The following is a 6000-nucleotide window of genomic DNA, read 5'->3' on the forward strand; positions in this document are numbered from 1 at the left end:
AGTCTGCAAGTACTATTCTGGTATTACCACCTTATGCTCCTCTCTGTCTTAAGATTTTAAGTCTTGGTTATTTGTACAGACATTTGAACTGGATGGAATCTTGCCCTCTTTGAATATCTTTGACCGGTAGGGCCATCGACCTCACAGGTATTAAATGAATATCTGATTAAATCTCTCAAGGCTTTGTCCAAATGTCATCATAGTTTTGGAGTCTATGTCCAAGACAAATCTCAGGCTTGCTCAAGTCCTCTTAATGGAATGGCCTGGGCCAGCAGTACAATGACTAGGCATGCGATTATAATAATGGTAAACGTAGCAGTAGCAATACTAGTCATAATGTTATTACTTAATACACAGAGGAATCAGGGCAGAAGATGGCTAGGGCACAGGTAGCCATAATTCCCAACCCCCACACAAGAATGTGGCCAATGCTTATATTTCTATTCTAACCAGCCAGAGTTCCTGTCAGGGAATGTATCTTTTGTGAAGTGTGTATGTTTAAACACTGACATGCCCACAAATCTATCATACCATGGCCTTTGGACTTTCAGCAGACAGCAAACATTTCAAGCTATTGCATGGCCCGCCAATGTTTGACTTTCAGCACCATTGCTTTCTTGGTCTACAAAATGGTAGGCTTCTCGTATGTTTTTTTTTTTTTTTTTTTAAGAAGAAAAAGAATGAAAAATAAAGTGCAGGTGCCAGTGATACAAAGCACAGATTTCTTAAACTTATTTGAATTGAGTTCAAACTAGAAATCATTAGTGGTACCCAAAAACTCAAATAACATTCACCTACCAGAGACTCTTGAGAACTTGAGAAACAAACTGTTCCTCATACCCAACATTCTAGATAGAGTGCCAGACTTGCCCAAGGCTGCTGGCTTGAGGCTTGTAGACCAGTTAGTTAAGCCCAGGCCAATCAGATTCTCCATCTCACCCATCTGCAGGTTTTCTGAATCCTGAGACCACCTCTGGAAGGAACTCAACCCCAGAAATTAAAAATTAGAAAAAAGGCAAAGGGCCCCTGGGAAGCACAGACTATGTAAACAGCCAAACAAGCTCTAAGATTTTCCTGGAGCCAAAATTTCTAGATTGTTCCCTCTTCAAGATCCAAACTAAGTGGGGGACTTGCCGTGGCTTCTCTCTGTAGACACAGGTTTTTTTGAACTTTTTGGAAGCACAGCACCTGATAAATAAACCATAACACGATAAATTAAATTTGTATCACTGCATCTATCTCCCGATATGAAAGAAGCTTCTGGTCTTATTCTTTCAAGGTTTATATTTCAAGGCAAAATTTCAGCATAATTTAGAAAGTTTCCTTTTCTGTTGAGTCAATTTGCTCTTTTTGAAATATTGTACAAATAACTCACATGCACCATGTTGAGTGGGTGAATAATCTATCTTTTGATGAAAAGCATAAGTTCTTTTTAGAAGGAATCATTTATTTCTTAACATCCCCAAGGCAAAAACCTCCCAAGATAAAGCTAGGGCTCTTCCCCTCTCTGGCTTGTTTGACACCATATTTATAAAATAAATTCTCTGAGTCAAATGATCTTGAATGTGGTGTTGGCAGTCTGTGCTGTTCAACTCCTAAAGAAGAGAGCTATTGGGGAATGTTCATTCATTCATTCAATCATTCATTCTAGACACTCACTGAGTGCATAGGACCTGCAGGACACTGTGCTGGGTGGTAGTACTAAAGAATGGGAACATACAAAGAGATAAGTAAGAAAGGATCCCTCCACACTGTGAGCTCAGAAATTTATAATACATGAACCAAGCACTAAGTACAAAGACAAAATAGGAGACAGTATGGTTCCTACATCTGATTGCACACCAAGATCACTTGAGAAACCAACTAAAAATAGAGCCTTAAAATTATAGAACACTGGCAGCAATTTCTCTGACATCAGCCATAGAAATATTTTTCAAGATGGGTCTCCTAAGGCAAGGGAAACAACAGCAAAAATAAACTATTCGAACCATATCAAAATAAAAATCTCTTGTACAGCAAAGAAAACCATCAATAAAATGAAAAGGCAACATACTGAATGGCAGAAGATATTGGTGATATATTTGATAAGAAGTTAATATCCAAAATATAAAAAGAACCTATACCTCTCAACACCAAAACCTCCTAAATAATCCTATTGAAATGAATAGAGAAGACATATAGATGGCAACAGACACATGGAAAGAGGCCCAACATCACTAATCACCACAGAAATGAAAATCAAAACCAAAATGAGGCATCATCTTATACCTGTTAGAATGGCTAGAATCAAAAAGACAAGAAACAAACGTTGGCCACAATGTGGAGAAAAAGGAACTCTCGGTCACTATTGGTAGGAATGTAGTTTGGGGCCGTCACAGTGGAAAATAGCACAGAGATTCCTCAGAAAGTTAAAAATAGAAACACCACATGATTCAGTAATTCTACTACTGGATATTTACCCAAAGAAAAAGAAAACACTAATTTGAAAAGATAGATGCACCCCTAAGTTTCTTATAGCATTATTTCCAATAGTAAAGATATGGAAGCGACTAAAGTGTCTGTCAATAGACAAGTGGATACAAAAATGTAGTATGGAAATCGACTAGGAAATGGAAATGTAGTATGGGAACACAGTGGAATGCTAGGCAGCCATAAAAAAGGTGGGATCTTGCCATTTCCAACAGCATGGAAGGACCTAGAAAGTATTACACTAAGTGAAATAAGTCAGACTGAGAAACAAACACCATGCGATTTCATTTATATGGGAAATTTCAAAAACAAAATGGATGAATAGACAAATGAAAGCGAAATCAGAATCTACAAATACAGAAAACAAACTGACAGTTGTCAGAGGGAAGGGTGGTTGGGGGTGGGCAAAATGAGGGAAGGAGAGTAGGAGATATAGGCTTCCAGTTATAGAAGGACTAAGTCACAGGAGTAGAAGTCTCAATGTAGGGAATATAGTCAATGACATTGTAATAACATTGTACAGGGAGAGATGGGGGCTACACAGCATAGTACAACATAGAGAGCTGCTATGCAACAAGTCCAGTTGCTATATTGTACACCTAAAACCAATGTAACATTGTGTGTCAACTATACTCAAACTTAAGTTTTATTTAAAGATTTTATTTATTTATTTGTTTGTTTGTTTGTTTGTTTATTTGACAGACAGAGATCACAAGTAGGCAGAGACGCAGGCAGAGAGACCGGGGCGGGGGGGAGGGGGAAGCAGGCTCCCTCCTGAGCAAAGAGCCCGACATGGAGCTCCATCCCAGGACCTTGAGATCATGACCTGAGCTGAAGGCAGAGGCTTTAACTCACTGAGCCACCCTGGTGCCCCTCAAATTTAAACTTTTTAAATTTAAAAAAAAAAAAAGAGAGAGATTCTTGGACCCCACCCCACCTACTAGGCTGAGATGTACTGAATCAGAAGGGCCAAGAAGAAACTGAGTATTTCTATTTTTATAAAGAGTCCAAGTAATCCTGAGATTTAAGCAGGAATGGGAATTCCTAGGGCTTAAATAATATTCTAATGGCTAGAAAATCTCACATAGCCCCTACCACAACCACCAAAAGCATTTCACTTTTAGCTCATAGTCAAAATCAGGGTCACTGACATTCTCATCTGCAAAGCCAAAAAGCTAGCTTAGAAAGAAGTGGTCTGACTTGCCCAAAGAGAATAGCCAGGAGGATATGCAACTTCAACCAGGAACCCAAAGGCTTCTAGTTGTCATTGTTATTAGGAAGTCAAATATGGAAGTACCTGGGTGGCTCAGTCAGTTAAGTGCCTGCCTTGAGCTCGGATCATGGTCCTGGAGTCCTAGGATTGAGCCCCACATCAGGCTCCCTGCTCAGTGGGGAGACTGCTTCGCCTTCCTCTGCCTGCTGCTCCGCTTGCTTGTGCTCTCTCCCTCTCTATCAAATAAATAAAATCTTTTTTTTTTAAGATTTTATTTATTTATTTGACAGAGATCACAAGTAGGCAAAGAGGCAGGCAGAGAGAGAGGGGGCAGTAGGCTCCCCGCTGAGCAGAAAGCCTGATGTGGGGCTCAATCCTGGGACCTTGAGATCATGACCCAAGCCGAAGGCAGAGGCTTTAACCCACTGAGCCACCCAGGTACCCCATAAATAAAATCTTTTTTAAAAGGGAAGTCAAATGTGTTTTTCAGCAGTATGCATGACTATTCACACAGACTCACAGCTCAACAGATCTAGGTGGAAGCTTACAGATGATTAGAGGGCTCAGGCAGTAGCAAGAATGAGTGACGCAGGCTGGAGACGACAGGGGTTAAAGGGTGCCCCTGCTACTCTGGCTGGCTGGTTCTTGCCACCAAACAATATGGGCCCAATGTGCCAGTTCTTCCAAATTTTCAAGCAAAGCCAGAAATCTGGATTTGAAAAACTCTTCATGCAAATAAAACAGACTTTGCTGACAGATTTGACCCATGAGCCACCAGTTTGTAATTCCTGATGTAGTCCAAAGTCTCTGCTTGACATATGAGAAAACAACCTCACCCTATCCCTCATATATCTTCAGTTTGGCCTGCCCCAGTAAGGAGACAGAATTGTTGAATTACATTCTGCTTTTTCTCCCTGGGTTTGATTTTTTGTTAATTTTATTGATTGGTCCCAATGTTCCAAGGCAAGTTTGCTAAAAGCCACATGCAGTAGGCACTACGCTGGGCTGCCTAGATTCTCACTAGTTGGTAGGCCTCGGCTCAAAGCCCTCCCCTGGAATCAGGCATCCAATGACTGGCACGTATCGAAACGCAGCACTCTCACCTGGACTCAGGACAACCCTGCAGAGCCACCCCAGCTTCAAAGCTCCCCAGGGGACAAGATAATGCCTTCGTGTGGCCACATCACATCTAGGCCTCCCCCTAGACTCAGTCCTGCTTTCCCTACAGGTGTGGATCCCAGAGTACACGGCTTCCCAGGAATCTGCCCAGCAACGCCAAGCACATCAGGATCTCCCTAAAAATAACCTCATCTAGGGTGGTCTGGATTTGCAAAGCCAAACCAGAGAACCATTCTTGGCTTTGTGAAAATTGCTTCTGTTGTCTGTTCCTAAAATTGTTTTATTGGTGTTTGAAAAATCTTATTATGGTAGATGCCTCCCATTTCCTGCCCCCAGCTTTGAGATCAGCCACAGCTATGGCAGACTGTTCCAGAAGTTCAGATGCACTTGCTGTTGCAGGATCTTGTTCCTCTTTGTGCCAATAGACTTGGGGATTTTCTGATGGACACTCCGAGGTAAAGCCTGCAAAAGTGGGGACGTTTGTGCCAATAAGGACTGGGAGTTGATAGATTACTGCTGCATCTAGTCTCTGCCTTTTGGGCAAGCTCCATGGCAAGGAGCACCCCTTCCCTACCCCGCAGCCTGTATACACCCTCACATGGGCTTCTCCCACCCTATTTCCTCTCTCCTTCACTCCTCTTCATGGGATCATGTCCCAAGTCAACTACACCAAGTCCTTCTCCATGAGGTTCTACCTTAAGTGGCACCCAGAACAAGAGAGAGGCATCCTTGATTTTTAAATACTCAATAATACACAAAAGTATAAAAAGAAAGTAAAAGTCTATTTTTTGAGACATCCCTCCAATTATATTTCTATGTATTAATAAGTAACTTTTTACTTTTTTTTTAATATTTTATTTATTTACCTGACAGACAGAGATCACAGGTAGGCAGAGAGGCAGGCAGAGAGAGAGAGCGGGAAGCAGGCTCCCCGCTGAGCAGAGAGCCTGATGTGGGACTCGATCCCAGGACCCTGAGATCATGACCTGAGCTGAAGGCAGAGGCTTTAACCCACTGAGCCACCCAGGCACCCCTATAAGTAACTTTTTAAAAAAAATTTATTTATATAAGAAAGAGAGAGAGCCCACCTGTGTGCAAGCAGGGAGAGGGGGCAGAGGGAGACAATCTCCAGCAAACTCCCCATTGAGTGCAGAGCCCTACAGGGCTCCATCCCAGGACCCTGAGATCATTACCAAAAT

Source organism: Mustela lutreola, chromosome 7, assembly GCF_030435805.1.
Source record: "Mustela lutreola isolate mMusLut2 chromosome 7, mMusLut2.pri, whole genome shotgun sequence".
NCBI lineage: Eukaryota > Metazoa > Chordata > Mammalia > Carnivora > Mustelidae > Mustela > Mustela lutreola.